Below are 22877 nucleotides of genomic sequence, written 5' to 3' on the forward strand. Positions count from 1 at the left end.
ACCCTGTTATATCCAAACATCCAATCTGCCCTGAGCCCTGACCCTGTTTATATCCAAACATCCATTCTACCCTGAGCCCTGGCCCTGTTATATCCAAACATCCAATCTGCCCTGAGCCCTGACCCTGTTTATATCCAAACATCCAATCTACCCTGAGCCCTGGCCCTGTTATATCCAAACATCCAATCTGCCCTGAGCCCTGACCCTGTTTATATCCAAACATCCAATCTACCCTGAGCCCTGGCCCTGTTATATCCAAACATCCAATCTACCCTGAGCCCTGAGCCTGTTTATATCCAAACATCCATTCTACCCTGAGCCCTGGCCCTGTTATATCCAAACATCCAATCTGCCCTGAGCCCTGACCCTGTTTATATCCAAACATCCAATCTACCCTGAGCCCTGGCCCTGTTATATCCAAACATCCAATCTGCCCTGAGCCCTGACCCTGTTTATATCCAAACATCCAATCTACCCTGAGCCCTGGCCCTGTTATATCCAAACATCCAATCTACCCTGAGCCCTGACCCTGTATATATCCAAACACCCAATCTACCCTGAGCCCTGACCCCGTTTATATCCAAACACCCAATCTACCCTGAGCCCTGACCCTGTTTATATCCAAACATCCAATCTACCCTGAGCCCTGACCCCGTTTATATCCAAACATCCAATCTGCCCTGACCCTGTTATATCCAAACATCCAATCTACCCTGAGCCCTGACCCTGTTTATATCCAAACAGCCAATCTGCCCTGAGCCCTGGCCCTGTTATATCCAAACATCCAATCTACCCTGAGCCCTGGCCCTGTTATATCCAAACATCCAATCTACCCTGAGCCCTGGCCCTGTTATATCCAAACATCCAATCTACCCTGAGCCCTGACCCTGTTATATCCAAACATCCAACCTAGCCTGAGGCCTGACCCCGTTTATATCCAAACATCCAATCTACCCTGAGCCCTGATCCCGTTTATATCCAAACATCCAATCTGCCCTGAGCCTGTTTATATCCAAACATCCAATCTACCCTGAGCCCTGACCCTGTATATATCCAAACACCCAATCTACCCTGAGCCCTGACCCTGTTTATATCCAAACATGCAATCTACCCTGAGCCCTGATCCCGTTTATATCCAAACATCCAATCTACCCTGAGCCCTGACCCTGTTTATATCCAAACATCCAATCTACCCTGAGCCCTGACCCTGTGTAGCATTTCGCTACACTCGCATTAACATCTGCTAACCATGTGTATGTGACAAATACATTTGATTTGATTTGTTTATATCCAAACATCCAATCTGCCCTGACCCTGTTTATATCCAAACATCCAATCTACCCTGAGCCCTGAGCCTGTTTATCTCCAAACATCCAATCTGCCCTGAGCCCTGACCCTGTTTATATCCAAACATCCAATCTACCCTGAGCCCTGACCCTGTTTATATCCAAACATCCAATCTACCCTGAGCACTGACCCTGTTTATATCCAAACATCCAATCTACCCTGAGCACTGACCCTGTTTATCTCCAAACATCCAATCTGCCCTGAGCCTGTTTATATCCAAACATCCAATCTACCCTGAGCACTGACCCTGTTTATCTCCAAACATCCAATCAGCCTGTTGATGAATGCTCCCAGTCCCAGGTGGCTCTGGTCGTCATTTAATTTCCCATCCCAGCAACATGGTGTCTTGATTACCATCTTATTGGTTATTGCAGCGACCCTTCCCACACCACTCTGTTGAACTGGATGGTTGGGTCTAGGTGGGGGGAGGAGAAAAGCCTGCACTGCGATTGGCTCATATATAATCATCTAAATGATACACATATTGTATCCTACCATTGTGTTGGATAAAATACAAATAAGTAATACATAATATTCAATAAAAACATAATGATCACCTCAATAACCTAATAGTCCGGACTCCTTTTCCTGGAGTGTTTGTAGAGCTATAGTCATCATAACATTGTTAGAGATGTAAGACTCTATAGGACCTCTTTTAATAAATACAGTGGAAATGGTCTGTCGTGGGTAGAATGATGCTGATGGGAGGGGATGGGCTGGACCAGTGGAAATGGTCTGTCGTGGGTAGTGTGATGCTGATTGGAGGGGATTAGCTGGACTAGTGGAAATGGTCTGTAGTGAGTAGAGTGATGCTGATGGGAGGGGATTAGCTGGACTAGTGGAAATGGCCTGTCGTGGGTAGTGTGATGCTGATTGGAGGGGATTAGCTGGACTAGTGGAAATGGTCTGTAGTGAGTAGAGTGATGCTGATGGGAGGGGATGAGCTGGACTAGTGGAAATGGCCTGTCGTGGGTAGAGTGAAGCTGAATGGGAAGGGATGGGCTGGACTAGTGGAAATGGCCTGTCGTGGGTAGAGTGATGCTGATGGGAGGGGATGAGCTGGACTAGTGGAAATGGCCTGTCGTGGGTAGTGTGATGCTGAAGGGAAGGGATGGGCTGGACTAGTGGAAATGGCCTGTCGTGGGTAGAGTGATGCTGATGGGAGGGGATTAGCTGGACTAGTGGAAATGGTCTGTAGTGAGTAGAGTGATGCTGATGGGAGGGGATTAGCTGGACTAGTGGAAATGGTCTGTTGTGGGTAGAGTGATGCTGAAGGGAAGGGATGGGCTGGACTAGTGGAAATGGTCTGTAGTGAGTAGAGTGATGCTGATGGGAGGGGATTAGCTGGACTAGTGGAAATGGCCTGTCGTGGGTAGAGTGATGCTGATGGGAGGGGATTAGCTGGACTAGTGGAAATGGTCTGTAGTGAGTAGAGTGATGCTGATGGGAGGGGATGAGCTGGACTAGTGGAAATGGTCTGTTGTGGGTAGAGTGATGCTGAAGGGAAGGGATGGGCTGGACTAGTGGAAATGGCCTGCCGTGGGTAGAGTGATGCTGATGGGAGGGGATTAGCTGGACTAGTGGAAATGGTCTGTAGTGAGTAGAGTGATGCTGATGGGAGGGGATGGGCTGGACTAGTGGAAATGGCCTGTCGTAGGTAGAGTGATGCTGATTGGAGGGGATGGGCTGGACTAGTGGAAATGGCCTGTCGTGGGTAGAGTGATGCTGATTGGAGGGGATGAGCTGGACTAGTGGAAATGGTTTGTCGTGGGTAGTGTGATGCTGATTGGAGGGGATGAGCTGGACTAGTGGAAATGGTCTGTCGTGGGTAGTGTGATGCTGAATAGGAGGGGATGGGCTGGACTAGTGGAAATGGCCTGTCATGGGTAGTGTGATGCTGAAGGGAGGGGATGGGCTGGACTAGTGGAAATGTCTTGTCGTGGGTAGTGTGATGCTGAATGGGAAGGAATGGGCTGGACCAGTGTAAATGGCCTGTCGTGGGTAGTGTGATGCTGAAGGGAGGGGATGGGCTGGACTAGTGGAAATGGTCTGTCGTGGGTAGTGTGATGCTGAAGGGAGGGGATGGGCTGGACTAGTGGAAATTGCCTGTCGTGGGTAATGTGATGCTGAAGGGAGGGGATGGGCTGGACTAGTGGAAATGGTCTGTTGTGGGTAGTGTGATGCTGAAGGAAGGGGATTTATTTATTTTTTTTATTATTATTTTTTTTCACCTTTATTTAACCAGGTAGGCTAGTTGAGAACAAGTTCTCATTTGCAACTGCGACCTGGCCAAGATAAGGCATTGCAGTGTGAACAGACAACACAGAGTTACACATGGAGTAAACAATTAACAAGTCAATAACACAGTAGAAAAAAGGGGAGTCTATATATACATTGTGTGCAAAAGGCATGAGAAGGTAGGCAAATAATTACAATTATGCAGATTAACACTGGAGTGATAAATGATCAGATGGTTATGTACAGGTAGAGATATTGGTGTGCAAAAGAGCAGAAAAATAAATAAAGAAAAACAGTATGGGGATGAGGTAGGTGAAAATGGGTGGGCTATTTACCAATAGACTATGTACAGCTGCAGCGATCGGTTAGCTGCTCAGATAGCAGATGTTTGAAGTTGGTGAGGGAGATAAAAGTCTCCAACTTCAGCGATTTTTGCAATTCGTTCCAGTCACAGGCAGCAGAGAACTGGAACGAAAGGCGGCCAAATGAGGTGTTGGCTTTAGGGATGATCAGTGAGATACACCTGCTGGAGCGCGTGCTACGGATGGGTGTTGCCATCGTAACCAGTGAACTGAGATAAGGCGGAGCTTTACCTAGCATGGACTTGTAGATGACCTGGAGCCAGTGGGTCTGGCGACGAATATGTAGCGAGGGCCAGCCGACTAGAGCATACAAGTCGCAGTGGTGGGTGGTATAAGGTGCTTTAGTGACAAAACGGATGGCACTGTGATAAACTGCATCCAGTTTGCTGAGTAGAGTGTTGGAAGCAATTTTGTAGATGACATCGCCGAAGTCGAGGATCGGTAGGATAGTCAGTTTTACTAGGGTAAGTTTGGCGGCGTGAGTGAAGGAGGCTTTGTTGCGGAATAGAAAGCCGACTCTTGATTTGATTTTCGATTGGAGATGTTTGATATGGGTCTGGAAGGAGAGTTTAGAGTCTAGCCAGACACCTAGGTACTTATAGATGTCCACATATTCAAGGTCGGAACCATCCAGGGTGGTGATGCTGGTCAGGTGTGCGGGTGCAGGCAGCGAACGGTTGAAAAGCATGCATTTGGTTTTACTAGCGTTTAAGAGCAGTTGGAGGCCACGGAAGGAGTGCTGTATGGCATTGAAGCTCGTTTGGAGGTTAGATAGCACAGTGTCCAAGGACGGGCCGGAAGTATATAGAATGGTGTCGTCTGCGTAGAGGTGGATCAGGGAATCGCCCGCAGCATGAGAAACATCATTGATATATACAGAGAAAAGAGTCGGCCCGAGAATTGAACCCTGTGGCACCCCCATAAAGACTGCCAGAGGACCGGACAGCATGCCCTCCGATTTGACACACTGAACTCTGTCTGCAAAGTAATTGGTGAACCAGGCAAGGCAGTCATCCGAAAAACCGAGGCTACTGAGTCTGCCGATAAGAATACGGTGATTGACAGAGTCGAAAGCCTTGGCAAGGTCTATGAAGACGGCTGCACAGTACTGTCTTTTATCGATGGCGGTTATGATATCGTTTAGTACCTTGAGCGTGGCTGAGGTACACCCGTGACCGGCTCGGGATGGGCTGGACTAGTGGAAATGGTCTGTCGTGGGTAGTGTGATGCTGATGGGAGGGGATGAGCTGGACTAGTGGAAATGGTCTGTCGTGGGTAGTGTGATGCTGAAGGGAGAGGATGGGCTGGACTAGTGGAAATGGCCTGTCGTGGGTAGTGTGATGCTGATGGGAGGGGATGAGCTGGACTAGTGGAAATGGTCTGTCATGGGTAGTGTGATGCTGAAGGGAGGGGATGGGCTGGACTAGTGTGAAGGGACTTTCAGCTGTGACTCAAGCAGCAGCTGCTGGGTGGGACAGCCCAGACTGAAATAGATTCACAGTGCCACAACATCCACACTTACACTTGGCATAGAGGGGGAGAGAGAGAGAGTGAGTATGGGAAAGGGAGAGAAAGCGATGTATGGGAAAGATAGAGAGTGGGAAAGAGAGAGAGAGAGAGAACAGATAAGCATAGGCAGGAGATAGATAACGCTAGAGAGAGAGGGTTTGTGTATGTGTTCACGTGTGAGTGTGTGTAAGAAAGAGAGAGAGAGAGAGAGAGATAATACAATTCCATGGACCAATTTGAAGTGCCTCTGTCTCACAGTAGGAAAGGCAGTTTCGACATTGTACACTGTCTCTGTTTTGACTGGATTATAACATGACTATTCTCTGATGTAAAAATAGTCTTCAACAATGGGTTCTGGGAAATAAAAGCAATCCTACAGAGGGACAATATTAAATAATATTACTACTTGGGAATTACAATGAATATCTCTATCGGTTCTTCCTGTATTTTATCAGCAGATCACCCCAGTATCGATGCAAAGAATAGTGAGGTATTACTATTACTGGAGCCTGTAACTTCATGTTAATTACAGTTAACGTGTTTTATATACATTGTATGTTGTGAGCAGAATCTTTTGCTATAACCCCATCTCTCTCCCGATTGAAATTCATGCAGAGTACTAACAACACCCAGGGCTGGCTATAGGCTACAATACCGTACAACTGCATCACCTCAAATGAGTTATGGGCTAGTTCTAACCTCAGACAACTGTTAGAGCACAGATCAACCTGCCCGCCACACCCTTTCCTCCAGACAGACATGCTGCTTCTCTCCTTTATGAATTATCTCAGCTATTCCGTCCTTCTTCCTCCTCCCTCCCCTCCTTACCATCCCTCAATCCCTCCAACATACACACTTCTGAATGCCCAGACAGACAGACAGACAGACAGACAGACACAGACAGACAGACAGACAGACAGACACACACACACACACACACACACGGCAGCTGGCCAAGGTCAGTGGGCTGTCCACAGCGTGTATGTGTTTCTGAGAGGCTGAAGCATTAACACCCTCTCTATAAACAGTAAAGTCAAATCAGAATAGTTTTCAACTGTTGTTTTGTAATTGGATCCTATCAACTGTGATTCCATGGGGGAATTACTGTCATTTGTCTCTTCCAAGTATACAGATCAGAGAGTTAAGGGGCAGGGTGGTGTGATATTCTTTATTTTACAATCCCAAGATAAATATATTTAAAAATATGTGCGTTATCCAGAGCCATATACTATAAATACAACTCTGGTTATAACCATTAGTTAACCATGAGTTAATAATTAGTTATTGATTAGTTAACATTAGTTAATCATTAGTTAACCACTAATGAACTATTAGTTAATCATTAGTTAACCATTAGTTAACCATTCATTAATTATGAGTTGACCATTAGTTAGCCATTAGTGAACTATTAGTTAATTATTCGTTAACCATTAGTTAACTACTAGTTAACCATTAGTTAACTATTTGTTTTGTAATCTGAAGTCTTTTAGTCTTTTCTTCTGTAGAGAGTGTCACTGACCGAAGTGGGTGTTACTCATGGAGATTCTTTAGTCAGAATAGAATATCCCATTGTTCAACTGTCCCAGGGTCTCCTTTATGAAATGTTCTTAGACTTATAGAACCTTTTCTGTGTACAATAGTTTCTTAAAATATGAGAAAATCAGGTTTATATAATGGATACACCGATGAATAAAGTTGTGTTGTTCACAAATTAGCATTTATAAATTACACAATTTCATTCAAATTTTTCACACAATTTCATTCACATTGTTGCTATCTATGGATGAAGGTTTTTATAAATGCGTCCCCAGGACCCTTAAGCTGCTATTTCTGAGCTCAGATCCTATTGTCTGTCTGTATGGTCTTGTCCTTCTCTAAAGACATCCTAACTTCTGTTTCCATCAGATTTCTCTATTGACTGGGCCCAGCCCCTCTGGCTGACATCAGAACCTGGGTAGGATTTGTGTGTGTGTGTATATACATGTGTGCCTTCCTGTATGTGTGTATGCGTACTTTAGCGTGTGTGTGTGTGTGTGTGCATGGTGCAGCACCCAGCAGAGCAACAGATCAAAGGGACCGGACCAGAGGAGACTCTCTCTGCTGATCTACGGTCCTCGGTCCTCCTCATGTGTCGACTGCAGGGGACCAGAGGAGCAGATCAATAACCGGACTCTGAATTATTAATCAGACGTTATAATGCTGAAAAGACTGATGATGTCTTCACGAGGACTGGGATTTTACCAGAGTGATACGTTTTTGACAGTACGGCACTTAACAATGATTAAAAACCTAACGGCATGCTCTATAATGACTCTATGTCTTTGTCCCAAATAGCAACCTATTTCCTATAGTGCACTACTTAGACCAGGGTTTTTTCCCATAGCCTGTAGTCAATAACTTACAGTAACGGTAATGTAGAGGTAAGTAGATTTATATGATTGTAATTGAGCACTAAATACACTGTGTGGATATGAGTGAGCTTTACATTACATTTTTTAAGTAATGTATTTGAATGAATAGCGAAGGCATGGGCTCTTTGTTAGTCCATTTTTCTGCTTCCTATCTCCTTGCCTCCTTTTCAACTGTAGTGGAGGAGAAAGTCCCTCAGACCTTCTCATCCAATGCCTTTTGAGAAGGAGGCAAGACGAGAGGATGTGAGGAATCGAGGAAGGATACATCGAAAAAGAGCCATGGTGATTTGAATAAAGCTGTGAATAAACTAGAATAGAAATCAATGTAGCTGTAGATGCAGTGGAGGAAAAAGTACCCAAATGTCATACTTGAGTAAAAGTAAAGATACCTTGATAGAAAATGACTCAAGTAAAAGTGAACGTCACTCAGGAAATATTACTTGATTAAAATTCTAAAAGTATCGGATTTTAAATATACTTAAGTATCAAAAGTAAAAGTACAATTATAATCATTTAAAATTCCTAATATTACGCAAACCAGATGGCACCATTTTATTTTGTATTATTTGTATTACAGATAGCCAGGGGTACACTTCAACACTGACAACATTACAAATGAAGCATGTGTGTTTATTGAATCAGAGATCAGAGACAGTAAGGGAGGTACTCTTCATAGGTGTGTGAATTAGACAATGTTTTTGTCCTGCTAAGAATACAAAATGTAATAGTACTTTTGGGTGTCAGGGAAAATGTATGTAGCTAAAACTACATCATTGTCATTAGGAATGTAGTAAAGTAAAAGTAAAAGTTGTCAAAAATAAAAATAGTAAAGTAAAGATACCCCAAAAAACAACTTAAGTAGTACTTTAAAGTATTTTTACTTAAGTACTTTACACCACTATGTAGATGTTGTATAGAAAAAACAAGAACCGGCCACTATAGAACAGGAATCATTCTGGCGTTCTACCCGGTCAGCATTATGATCAAACAGTAGAATGGAGGGAGAGGTAGAAGGAAAGTGTGATCATGGTGTTATAAAATGACATCTCAAAGCCAGAGAAAGACAGCTTTACTGACACCGTGATACCATGTCACATAGTGAGGTTTGTCTGCGTTCCCAAAGGAGGGTGTTTGTTTGTGTCTGTGCGTGTCTGTGTGTGTACGTGAGTGTACGTGCGTGCATGCGTGCATATGTGAATTCATACACAGCAGCCTCACTAAAGGCTGTGGGTGTGTGTGTGTGTGTGTGTGTGTGTGTGTTTATGTGTGTGTGTGTGTGTGTGTGTGTTTATGTGTGTGTGTGTGTGTTTATGTGTGTGTGTGTGTGTGTGTGTGTGTGTGTGTGTGTGTGTGTGTGTGTGTGTGTGTGTGTGTGTGTGTGTGTGTGTGTGTGTGTGTGTGTGTGTGTGTGTGTGTTCTAATGAGCTGGGGTTTAAATGTGGAGCTCAGCTCTTCTGTGTCAGCCTCTCTTCTCTGGCGGCCATCCATCCCTCATCACTTCCTGCCTGTCGCTTCCCCTGGTTACAGTGTCCGTTATTCCTCAGACGCCCAGTCAGCACTGCAGGTGCTGTGTGTGTGTGTCATATTGCGTAGCATCTCAACATTTTAAAGATGCTTCCTCACTGATTTAGTGGTCCTTATTTCCCAGAAAGACAGACGGATAGATATAGAGACAAACAGGCAGAAACAGACAGACAGAGAGACAAACTGACAGACAGAAAGAGAGACAGACATACAGACGAACAGACAGACAGACGGACCGACGAACAGACAGACAGACGGACGGACGGGCGGCCAAACAGAGAGACAGAGAGACCGACAGACAGACAGAGAGACAGAGAGATGGACAGACAGAGAGACGGACAGACAGACGGACGGACGGACGGACGGACAAACAGAGAGACAGAGAGACGGACAGACAGAGAGACCGATAGACAGACAGACAGAGAGATGGACAGACAGAGAGACCGACAGACAGACAAACAGAGAGACAGAGAGACGGACAGACAGAGAGACAGACAGACGGACAGAGAGGCAGATGGACAGACAGAGAGAGAGACAGTCGATCAGTCGATCTCTCAATCCCTCAATATGCAATCAGTTAGTGGATAACATAGGGAAGGAGTTCCAGACATGTCGTCTCCAACAGCATTGAGCTCCACTGCCACTATTGGCTCCAGTTCCCCTGAGAGCTCCTCCAGAACGGTGAGGATGGAGACAGCCCGGCTTTGTGTTTACGCCATCAGTCTGTACTGTAGCACTGTTGATCCTTAATTCATTGAGCGGTGTGGTGGTGACAGCTGTGTGTGTGAAGACCGCCCCTGCCTCCCCTGGCCCTCGCTCCTTTCCCCTCCTCTCCCCCTGCCTCCCCCTCCTCTCCCCCTTGCCTACCCTCCTCTCCCCTCCTCTCCCCCTGCCTCCCCCTCCTCTCCCCCTTGCCTACCCTCCTCTCCCTTCTTCTCCCCCCTACGTCCCCCTCCTCTCCCCCTGCTTACCATCTTCTCCTCTCCTCTCTCCCCTGCCTCCCCTCCTCTCCCCTCTTCTCCTCCAGGACAGTAAGTGATTGTCTATGTTACCAGATTCTCCCTGAGCAACATCAGTCAGAGGTTGTGTCCCAAATGGCACCCTATTCCCTATATAGTGCACTACTTTTGACAAGCAGAGCCATATGGGCCCTGGTCAAAAGTAGTGCACAACATAGAGAATATGGTTCCATTTGGGACACAGACAGTCAGTCCATGGTAAAGGAAGTAATACAGTAGACTGATATTCACTTACTAATGAGCAGACGATGACGGGTAGGTTGATTACATACGTGAATGTGCTGGTGTCCATTTCATCGTGACGTTATGCTGTCTGTCAATTAAAATGAATCTAAACCATTTGAAATGAGGGGGTGTTGTTTATGCTATCTCATGGAACACTCCTAGACGTTACAAGCCGAAGTAGAAAGAATGACAACAAATGGTCGGTAAGAGGAGACAAGGAACTATGTCCCCTTAATCATGTTTGGCCACTTCCTTGCTGGTTGCATCTCAAAGACAGCGCCCGAGGCTTGACATAATAAAAATAATGAACTCAATAAGGAATTAATCAAATGTGATGTGGGTTTTCGTTTAACGCCTGGTTGTCTCACTAGCCAACAGACTCCATCACCAGCATGACCTCTACTGTCACACTGAAGCAGATCATTACATCTCCACACAGAGACACCACTGACCTCTCTGTCTCTAGGAGTCTGTCTGTCTGTCTGTCTGTCTGTCTGTCTGTCTGTCTGTCTGTCTGTCTGTCTGTCTGTCTGTCTGTCTGTCTGTCTGTCTGTCTGTCTGTCTCTCTCTCTCTCTCTCTGTCTGTCTGTCTGTCTGTCTGTCTGTCTGTCTGTCTGTCTGTCTGTCTCTCTCTCTGTGTCTGTCTGTCTGTCTCTCTCTCTGTGTCTCTCTCTCTGTGTCTGTCTGTCTGTCTGTCTGTCTGTCTGTCTGTCTGTCTGTCTGTCTGTCTGTCTGTCTGTCTGTCTGTCTGTCTCTCTCTCTCTCTCTCTCTCTCTCTCTCTCTCTCTCTCTCTCTCTCTCTCTCTCTCTCTCTCTCTCTCTCTCTCTCTCTCTCTCTCTCTCTCTCTCTCTCTCTCTCTCTCTCTCTCTCTCTCTCTCTCTCTCTCTCTCTCTCTCTCTCTCTCTCTCTCTCTCTCTCTCTCTCTCTCTCTCTCTCTCTCTCTCTCTCTCTCTCTCTCTCTCTCTCTCTCTCTCTCTCTCTCTCTCTCTCTCTCTCTCTCTCTCTCTCTCTCTCTCTCTCTCTCTCTCTCTCTCTCTCTCTCTCTCTCTCTCTCTCTCTCTCTCTCTCTCTCTCTCTCTCTCTCTCTCTCTCTCTCTCTCTCTCTCTCTCTCTCTCTCTCTCTCTCTCTCTCTCTGTGTGTGTGTTGGAAACCGTGGCTGATTTCAAATCAAATTGTATTAGTCACGTGCCGAAAACAACAGACCTTACAATGAAATGCTTACTTACGAGCCCCTAACCAACAATACAGTTTAAAAAATAACAGACCTTACAATGAAATGCTTACTTACGAGCCCCTAACTAACAATGCAGTTTTAAAAAATAACAGACCTTACAATGAAATGCTTACTTACGAGCCCCTAACCAACAATGCAGTTAAAAAAAAATAACAGACCTTACAATGAAATGCTTACTTACGAGCCCATAACCAACAATGCAGTTTAAAAAAATAACAGACCTTACAATGAAATGCTTACTTACGAGCCCCTAACCAACAATGCAGTTTAAAAAAATAACAGACCTTACAGTGAAATGCTTACTTACGAGCCCCTAACCAACAATGCAGTTTAAAAAAATAACAGACCTTACAGTGAAATGCTTACTTACGAGCCCCTAAACAACAATGCAGTTTAAAAAAATATGAATAAGAATAAGAAATAAGATTAATAAGATTAAGTGCCATCTCCCCCTGCCCTCCGTGATCCTCCATGGTCCCTACCAAGACTAGCCAGCCTTCCATGTCTGCCAGGGAGAACCTTAGCCTGGGGGAGTCTGTCTGTAAGGCAGTGGGGTATTCATGGATCAACCAATGGTTAAAGCATAGTCATGCAGGTAAACTATAGTCACTAGTGCTGTTACAGTAAACACTATGTTGCAATTCTGACTCTGACTCTGACTCTGAGTCCATTTTTCAGATGTATGTTTGGCAGTGAGGGATAAATACAGACACGTTAGTCAGTAGGAGAAAACCTTTCTGTTTCTGTCACTGCGACCACACCACTCCACATGCTGCAAGACAGAAATCTCACACAGAAAACAAACATTCCTAAGTACTGCTTTAAACTGGATCTATCACGACACAAGATGAGACCCAGATGCAGACACAGGAGGCAAATGGTTGGAGTCTTACAATCTTTATTAATCCAAAGGGGTAGGCAAGAGAATGGTCGTGGACAGGCAAAAAGGTCAAAACCAGATGAGAGTCCAGACGACTGGCACAGAGAGACAGGAGACACAGGGATAAATACACTGGCACAGAGAGACAGGAGACACAGGGATAAATACACTGGGGAAAATAATCAGCACCTGGAGGGGGTGGAGACAATCACAAGGACAGGTGAAACAGATCAGGACGTGACAGGATCTGCTTTAGCTGAATTAAAAAGGTAGCACTCAGCCAAACTGGATATCTGGTGATATCTGGTGAGGAAGGGCCTCGACTGATATAGCTGTGTTCCTTGGTATCCTTGTACCATGTAGCGCCAGCTGTGTCAGCGGTCCTGTCTAGTTGAGTCAGTGGTCATATCGAGTTGAGTCAGTGGTCCTGTCTAGGTGTGTCAGCAGTCCTGTCTAGTTGAGTCAATGGTCTTGTCTAGGTGTGTCAGCAGTCCTGTCTAATTGAGTCAGCAGTCTTATCTAGTTGAGTCAGTGGTCCTGTCTAGGTGTGTCAGCAGTCCCGTCTAATTGAGTCAGCAGTCCTATCTAGTTGAGTTAGTGGTCCTGTCTAGGTGTGTCAGCAGTCCTGTCTAATTGAGTCAGCAGTCCTATCTAGTTGAGTCAGTGGCCTGTCTAGGTGTGTCAGCAGTCCTGTCTAATTGAGTCAGCAGTCCTATCTAGTTGAGTCAGTGGCCTGTCTAGGTGTGTCAGCAGTCCTGTCTAATTGAGTCAGCAGTCCTATCTAGTTGAGTCAGTGGCCTGTCTAGGTGTCCTTATTTTACATCTCTACATCTCTTGTTACTATTAGATGTCTGGTTAGACTGTAAACTCTCCTTCCAGACTCACATTAAGCATCTCCAAATCAACAAAGCCTCCTTCACTCATGCTGCCAAACATACCCTCGTAAAACTGTCTAATCCTTCACTACGGCGATGTCATTTACAAAATAGCAAATTTGATGCAGTCTATCACAGTGCCATCTGTTTTGTCACCAAAGCCCCATACACTACCCACCACTGCGACCTGTATGCTCTCGTTGGCTGGTCCTCTCTACATATTTGTCGCCAAACCCACTGGCTCCAGGTCATCTATAAGTCTTTGCTAGGTAAAGCTCCACCTTATCTCAGCTCACTGGTCACCATAGCAACAACTACTCGTAGCACACTCTCCAGCAGTTCTATTTCACTGGTCATCCCCAAAGCCAACACTGCCTTTTGCCTCCGTTTCTTTCAAGTTCTCTGATGCCAATGAGTGGAACGAATTGCAAAAATCACTGAAGTTGGAGACTTATATCTCCCTCACTAACTTTAAGTGTCAGCTGTCAGAGCAGCTTACCGATCACTGCAGCTGTACACAGCCCATCTGTAAATAGCCCATCCAACCAATTACCTACCTCATCCCCATATTTGTTTTGTTTTTCTGCACTTTTGCACACCAGTATTTCTACTTGCACATCCTCATCTGCACATATATCACTCCAGTGTAAATTGCTAAATTGTAATTACTTCGCCACTATTAGCCTATTTATTGCCTTACCTCCTTACTTAATTTGCACACGCTGTATACAGATGTTTTTATTGTGTTATTGACTGTACGTTTGTTTATCCCATGTGTAACTCTGTGTTGTCTGTTCACACTGCTTTACTTTATCTTGGCCAGGTCGCAGTTTTAAATGAGAACTTGTTATCAACTGGCCTACCTGGTTAAATAAAGGTGAAATATATATATTTTTTAAAATGGTACCAGTGTGGAAGCATCGATGTACTGTATCTTTCTCCCACCATACTACAGGTATGAAGGCTCTGACCTGGGAATGGTATGATCTGGATCTAAATCCATCTTTCTTTTCTCAGGAACTGGAGCTGTCCAGCTGTTTCAGTCCTCCATACACGCTCTTCAGAAAATATTCTATGGGCGAAGTAATACTAAAATGAGGAAAAGAGATGCACAACAAATATATAGGGGCAATAGATTTATCCAGAAATCGGGGAATGATTAGGCTACACTGATGATGATTCTATCTGTCCAGCAAAATCAACAATTTATTTGAGAAACCACAATCTTTTGGGTAAGACCCTTCAGACCTTAGTACACACTTCAGTTGATAGCCAATCACAAGTGAAGTGTGCTTCCTTCAGCCCCTTGTTAGCATAATGATTGTATTAATCTGCAGATTTACACATGAAGCCAAATGGCAGTTCAAAACTGAAATGCCAAAATGCCAAAGCCAATAATAATGAAGCATTTGCTTTATATTGAATTGCCATTGTCCTCCATGAGAGGCTGGGTATTTACACATGCCTGAGACAGTCGAGACGGCCATGATGACTATGCACTACTCTACCAGGCAGCTCAGTATTAGTATTCTAGTCACAGACGAGGGAGGGAGAGAATGAGGGAGAGGAGAAGAGGAAGGAGGAGGGAGAGAAGGGGGGCACAAGCAACATAAGCTATTGACTGCTCCTGCATTATCTTGAAAGCACAGAGAGTGATTTTCCACAAAAGAAGTAGCAGTCTCTCTTCTGTCCAACAGGTTAAGGCAAGTTGACAATAGTTTTAATTGTCTGAAATGCAGTGGACCAATTGAATTGCAACAACAAATGGCAACAAGCTGAATTACTAGCACAGGTGACACTGAAAAGAGCATAACAAACAACACTGACAAATAAAAATCTAATTGAAAGTTTGTGTGAGCATGGAGTAGCTCTCAGTAATGGGACCTGGCATGTTCTTTTGGTTAGAGATGATCGAGGCAGACACTTCTACGTCTCTCTCTCTCTCTCTCTCTCTCTCTCTCTCTCTCTCTCTCCATCCTCTCTCTACCTCTCCTTTTCTCTATTTCTCTCTCCCTCTCTCCCTCTCCTTTTCTCTTTCTCTCTCCCTCTCTCTCTCTCATTTTCTCTGTCTCTCTCACTCACTATGTCCCTGTACAGTTCTCTCACTCTCCCTACAGCCTCCTGCTAGAAACAAACTGTCAATCATCCTATGTGTGATGTGTTTATTAACAAGATGATTCTCAGGAAGATGACTCTAGACTGTTCTGACTTAGAATACGTGGACAACTATAAATACCTAGGTGTCTGGCTAGACTGTAAAATCTCCTTCCAGACTCACATTACGCATCGCCAATCCAAAGTTAAATCTAGAATTGGCTTCCTATTTAGCAACAAAGCCTCCTTCACTCATGCTGCCAAACATACCCTCGTAAAACTGACTATCCTACCAATCCTTGACTTTGGCGATGTCATTTACAAAATAGTCTCCAACACTCTACTCGGCAAATTTGATGCAGTCTATCACAGTGTCGACCCAAACTGTACTGTGCTGTCTCAGATATTTTCATTTCACCTTGTCCTTTACATAATGGTTCTACTTTAGCAACAATGGTGGATATGTAACCAGCTCAGTAAAGCACTAAAGTCCAGCTCAGCTTTGTTCAGCTCAGCTCAGCTTTGTTCAGCTCAGCTCAGCTCGGTTCAGCTCAGCTCAGCTCGGTTCAGCTCAGCTCAGCTCGGTTCAGCTCAGCTCGGTTCAGCTCAGCTCAGCTCGGTTCAGCTCAGCTCGGTTCAGCTCAGCTCGGTTCAGCTCAGCTCAGCTCGGTTCAGCTCAGCTCGGTTCAGCTCAGCTCAGCTCGGTTCAGCTCAGCTCGGTTCAGCTCAGCTCAGCTCGGTTCAGCTCAGCTCGGTTCAGCTCAGCTCGGTTCAGCTCAGCTCAGCTCGGTTCAGCTCAGCTCGGTTCAGCTCAGCTCGGTTCAGCTCAGCTCAGCTCGGTTCAGCTCAGCTCAGCTCGGTTCAGCTCAGCTCGGTTCAGCTCAGCTCAGCTCGGTTCAGCTCAGCTCGGTTCAGCTCAGCTCGGTTCAGCTCAGCTCAGCTCGGTTCAGCTCAGCTCGGTTCAGCTCAGCTCGGTTCAGCTCAGCTCAGCTCGGTTCAGCTCAGCTCAGCTCGGTTCAGCTCGGTTCAGCTCAGCTCAGTTCGGTTCAGCTCAGCTCAGCTCGGTTCAGCTCAGCTCAGCTCGGTTCAGCTCAGCTCGGTTCAGCTCAGCTCAGCTCGGTTCAGCTCAGCTCAGCTCGGTTCAGCTCAGCTCGGTTCAGCCCAGTAGTTTGAAAAGGGAAATAGACATTGAACATTTTGGCATGAATAGAAATCTCTTGTCCCAGTTAGTTTTTTATTTACCTCAGTAAGGTCTTACATATGGTTTAGGCATTGATGATCACTGTCTTGTCTGTATAATTATGATCTACAGTAACATCTTCTTCCACATGAGTGTGGATGAAGGGAAAGATACGAAGGAGAGGAGGCATATTTAGACTATATTTAGACTATTGAGTTGCACCCCATCATGACCTTAGAGAGTCCATCCTGGTTAGGGTGGGGTTGACAGGAAAGGAGCGATAGCTCGGCAGAGGACTACTGAAGAGCAGTGACACACACACAAACACAGACACACACACTCTCTCTCTCCTAGTTTCACTGCATTCAACGTCAAATCGATTTATCCTCTGTGACCTTTCTAAGCCAATGAGAGTCATTTCACGTAATTCCCACCTTCTTCCCACAAGGCTCACTGCTTACTGGTCTGTGAAAGGACTTTCCTAAGGGTCTAATGGAGACCCAGTCAACTTCACACACAATACGAAAAACCAATACACCATGAAATAAAACACAATACATTTCTGGGTACAGTAAATGACCTATAGGAAGCAGAACATACTTCTGACTGAAACAAGCACCCATTTACTGCTATATAGATATGTATTACTATATTCATTATTATGTCATTTGCTCAGCGCCTTCAAATTGTATTGGTCACATTCACGTGATTAGCAGATGTTATTGTGGGTGTAGCGAAACGCTTGTTCTTCTAGCTCTGACAGTGCAGTAATATCTAACAAGTAATATCTAACAAATTACACAACATATACCCAATACACACAAATTGAAGTAGGAATGAATTAAGACTATATACTGTACATATGGACGAGCGATGTCAGAGCGGAACGGACTAAGATACAGTAGAATAGTTCTACTGAATAGTTCTACCTTCCTGTGACATCGGTTGCTGTAGGTGTCATGGAGGGCGGGTAGTTTGCCCCTGGTGATGCGCTGGGCAGGTCGCACCACCCTCTGGAGAGCCTTGCGGTTGTGGGCGGTGCAGTTGCCGTACCAAGCGGTGATAAAGCCCGACAGGATGCTTTCAATTGTGCATCTATAAAGGTTTGTGAGGGTTTTAGGTGACAAGACAAATTTCTTTAGTCTCCTGAGGTTGAAGAGGCTCTGTTGCGCCTTCTTCACCACACTGTCTGTGTGGGTGGTCCATTTCAGTTTGTCAGTGATGTGTACGCCAAGGAACTTGAAGCTTTGATTGATCCCTCTCTCATATTCATCCAAACCAGTGGAGTGAGTCAGACTCGCCTGAGATTTTCGGTCACCGTGGTAACATCGCCTTAGGGGAGCACTGTCCCAACCCAGAAGAAATTAGTCATTGTGATGAATTGATTCCCCCTAACCCTTTAACCAACATCTCTGCAGGGATCCAAATCATGATGACAGTTAAAGAAACACATCTGATATTTCTGGAATTATCTGTTTTCCTTTGGTGTCAGGATCATTGTTAGCCTCCAATACTGTACATACAACACATGTTTTGTATTCACAGATAATTCTGAATGAGAGCGTCCGCTAAATGACTAAATGTAAATGTGTGTCTTATAAGAGCTGGTTTGGAACAGACACTTATTCTTAGGTATCTCTTGATGTTGTTGGCCTATTTGAAGTGCTGACTGTGGGGCAAAGCCTTTGAACCTGACCTTCTAAACCCATTTTATGTTGAGAGATCTGTAGGGACCCTTAAAGGCTGAATATCCATAGTTCTCTCTCTACTTAAACATTAGAGACTTCCCTGTAGCCTCACATTCTATGTATGTCTCTTTCTCTCTCTACCCCGTCCCTTGCTCTCTTTCTCTCCCCCACTCCCTCTGTATCCTCTTCTCTTTCTTCCTCCAGAAGTTGGTCCTTCCCTCCCTCTTCCTCTCTTTTACACACACCACAGGGTCTTTTCCCACTGCCAAGTGACAGAGACAGCCGCACAGCGCCTCTCCCTGGCTTTAAAGTCCCATAGTCCTCTGGGACTCTGCACTCAGACTCTGTTTCTTCCTGCCTCATTCTGGACACCCATCTCATTCATCTGTAGTTTATGCTTTCTACCATTTGAGTCCTCTCACATTCTCTGGAGTTGGGGGGTGGGGGGGGGGGGGGGTAAGAAAACATGGTTCATATTCAATCAAAAGAAGAGAAGGGCTGAATGGTCATACAAAGTGTTGCACAACGTTTTAACGAGTGCAAGGCTGTAGTGTGGTCATCCGCAGTGCTACTTAAATCATTTAGAAGGATCAACTATAAACACAATTTATTATAACAATATGATCATCTTTAACAAAACTGGCAAGCATTGGTGCTCTTAATCTCTGTACACATCCAAACACAATCTGAACCAAATCCTCAGATTCTCACTTTCTATATTTGGCCAGCGCTTCTGGTGCAGTGATTAAACTACACACTTCAATTTCCTGGCAGTGTTGATTTAACTCTGCTAGAGCAAACACACCTCCATTCACACGGGTGATGAACTGTTTAGCATGGCAGGTATTCAACTGCATTTTCTATCAAACCTGAGAATGTATTAGATAACAATTCACCTGAGTGAGGCCCTCGTTCATGTACTTTATCTGGTTGTCTAAAAGGAACCAATGAACTGAGAGGTTGTAGTTATGACGGTGTGTGCCACATGATGTATTCTTTAGGATGATCATCAGTGAACACTAGTTCCTATAACATATTTAGTGGTAGAGAGAGGAATGGAATCAAGAAATACATCAGAAAACAGATCAGAACCTTTGACAGGGGTGTTCAAATCTTACCCTACGACGTCCGGACAACTGCTGCTTTTCTGTTCAAAAAGGTGCTATCTAAAACCTAAACGGGTTCTTCGTCTGTCCACATAGGAGAACCCTTTGAAGCACCATTTTTGGTTCCATGTAGAACCTTCTTGGGTTCCATGTAAAACCACAAAGGGTTCTACATGGAACCAAAAAGGTTTCTACCTGAGGTTCTTCTATGGGGACAGCTGAAGAACCCCTTTGGAAACCTTTTTTCTAAGAGTGTACCTGAAAATGACTTGCACCCACCTGGTATCCCAGGTCTAAATCAGTCCTACTCCCTGATTAGAGGGGAAGAATGAAAGAAAAGCTGTGGAACTGGCTTCGAGGTATAAATGATCATTTGAGGGACCTATACTGAGCATTAATGCAGCACTAAGCATCATTTCAGTTAGTTAGCTTGACTAGTTCTAGTCAGATGATACAGCTAACCTGCATACTGTACACATGAGACAACACATTTAATATACAGCAGTTACCAAACACAGTCCTGGGGAGCCCAAACCTTCTGTTTGTTATTCCCTAGCACTACTGTACACAGCTCATTCAAATAATCAAAGCATGATGATGAGTTCATTATTGGAATCAGCTGTGTCGTGTTAGAGCAAAACCCTAGGACTAAGTTTGGAAACACTGACGTACAAGGTGATAAACTGAAGAACATACAAGGTGATAAACTGAAGAACATACAAGGTGATAAACTGAAGAACATACAATGTGATAAACTGAAGAACATACAAGGTGATAAACTGAAGAACATACAAGGTGATAAACTGAAGAACATTCAAGGTAATAAACTGAAGAACATACAATGTGATAAACTGAAGAACATACAAGGTGATAAACTGAAGAACATACAAGGTGATAAACTGAAGAACATACAAGGTGATAAACTGAAGAACATACAATGTGATAAACTGAAGAACATACAAGGTGATAAACTGAAGAACATACAAGGTGATAAACTGAAGAACATACAAGGTGATAAACTGAAGAACATACAAGGTGATAAACTGAAGAACATACAAGGTGATAAACTGAAGAACATACAAGGTGATAAACTGAAGAACATACAAGGTGATAAACTGAATAATATAGAAGCTCTCTCTTATTGTCCCTGCTGTGTTCTGGCACTTGCCAGTAACAGTCTATGGGGGTCTGCCAGTAACAGTCTATGGGGGTCTGCCAGTAACAGTCAATGGGAGTCTGCCAGTAACAGTCTATGGGGGTCTGCCAGCAACAGTCTATGTTGGTCTAACAGTAGCAGTTTGTTGGAGTCCGCCAGTAACAATCTATGGTGGTTTGCCAGTAGTAGTCTATGGGGGTCTGCCAGTAGCAGTCTATGGGGGTCTGCCAGTAGTAGTATATGGGGGTCTACCAGTAGTAGTCTATGGGGGTCTACCAGTAGCCGTCTATGGGGGTCTACCAGTAGCCGTCTATTAGGGTCTGCCAGTAGTAGTCTATGGGGGTCTGCCAGTGGTAGTCTATGGGGGTCTACCAGTAGCCGTCTATGGGGGTCTACCAGTAGCAGTCTGGGGGTCTGCCAGTAACAATCTATGGTGGTCTGCCGGTAACAGTCTATGAGGGTCTGCCAGTAGCCGTCTATTAGGGTCTGCCAGTAGCAGACTATGGTGGTCTGCCAGTAGCAGTCTATGGGGTTATTCCAGTAACAGTCTATGGGGGTCTAACAGTAGCAGTTTATTGGAGTCCGCCAGTAACAATCTATGGTGGTCTGCCAGTAGTATTCTATGGGGGTCTGCCAGTATCAGTCTATGGGGGTCTGCCAGTAGCCGTCTATGGGGGTCTGCCAGTAGTAGTCTATGGGGGTCTAACAGTAGCAGTTTGTTGGAGTCCGCCAGTAACAATCTATGGTGGTCTGCCAGTAGTAGTCTATGGGGGTCTGCCAGTAGTAGTCTATGGGGGTCTGCCAGTAGTAGTCTATGGGGGTCTGCCAGTATCAGTCTATGGGGGTCTGCCAGTAGTAGTCTATGGTGGTCTAACAGTAGCAGTTTGTTGGAGTCCGCCAGTAACAATCTATGGTGGTTTGCCAGTAGTAGTCTATGGGGGTCTGCCAGTAGCAGTTTATTGGAGTCCGCCAGTAACAATCTATGGTGGTCTGTCAGTAGTAGTCTATGGGGGTCTGCCAGTAGTAGTCTATGGGGGTCTACCAGTAGCCGTCTATTAGGGTCTGCCAGTAGTAGTCTATGGGGGTCTACCAGTAGCCGTCTATGGGGTTCTACCAGTAGCAGTCTGGGGGTCTGCCAGTAACAATCTATGGTGGTCTGCCGGTAACAGTCTATGGGGGTCTGCCAGTAGCCGTCTATAGGGGTCTGAATGTAACAGAACACTAAGCAGTAACAACACAGGAACCCACCGCTGAGTTGAGGTCTTATTCAGTGCTGGCAAGGGTTAATGGTAATGCCACCTGCCAACCTCAGAAATATGGTGTCTTTCTCAAAGCAAAGCCTGGATCCAAGGCTGGGCTGGAGCAGGTCTGAGTTATTGCTCTCTGCCTGAAAACAGGGGGCTCAGGGTGAGCGATGCTATTTTATGCAGACCTCAGCACTGGCGCCTACAAGCCCCATCGTGCTTTAGTCAAGCTTCACTCACCCAAAGAGAGAGAGAGAGTGTGTAGAAGAGAGAGAGAGAGAGAAGAGAGAGAGGTGGGAGGTGGGAGGGAGAGAGATGAGAGATGGTATGTAAGAGGGAGAGAGAGAAAGTAGGGAGTGTGCAAAGAGAGAGGGACTGTGAGAATAAATCAAATGAGGTGGTGAGATGGAGGATGACAGAAAGAGAGAGGTGAGAAGGAGGCATTTAATTACTGGTAAAATCCTCATTAGTGTAGGACATTGTTTTGTTCATGAGAGAGCTGCAAGTATAGAGGGAGAGTAATAATGTAGGGATGTAAGATAGAGGGGGACAACAAGCAAGGAAAATATAGGAGATAAAACTGTCAGAGAGACAGATAGAGAGATCCAGGTAGGTAAAACAGTCAAGTAAAGGAATAAGTGTTTGTCAGGTGTTGACAGACAGAGTACCCAAAACAGGCACAGTGCATCCTAATCAAATGGATTTGGATTGGTGGATTGGTCCAATAGCAACCTGATGTGAGATTATGTAGAGATGGAGGATCAAACAGCGGTATGCAAATGG

General features: G+C 45.1%; 1 protein-coding gene across 1 annotated transcript in view; it reads right to left on the reverse strand.

Moving 5' to 3' along the window:
* Positions 1 to 22877, reverse strand: part of LOC110506834 (microtubule-associated protein 1A) — a 64676-nt gene that overhangs the window by 37421 nt on the left and 4378 nt on the right. The gene's annotated exons all lie outside the window — the stretch shown is intronic.

Source organism: Oncorhynchus mykiss, chromosome 6 (assembly GCF_057628025.1).
Source record: "Oncorhynchus mykiss isolate SJ-2025 chromosome 6, ASM5762802v1, whole genome shotgun sequence".
In the NCBI taxonomy this organism is placed as follows: domain Eukaryota; kingdom Metazoa; phylum Chordata; class Actinopteri; order Salmoniformes; family Salmonidae; genus Oncorhynchus; species Oncorhynchus mykiss.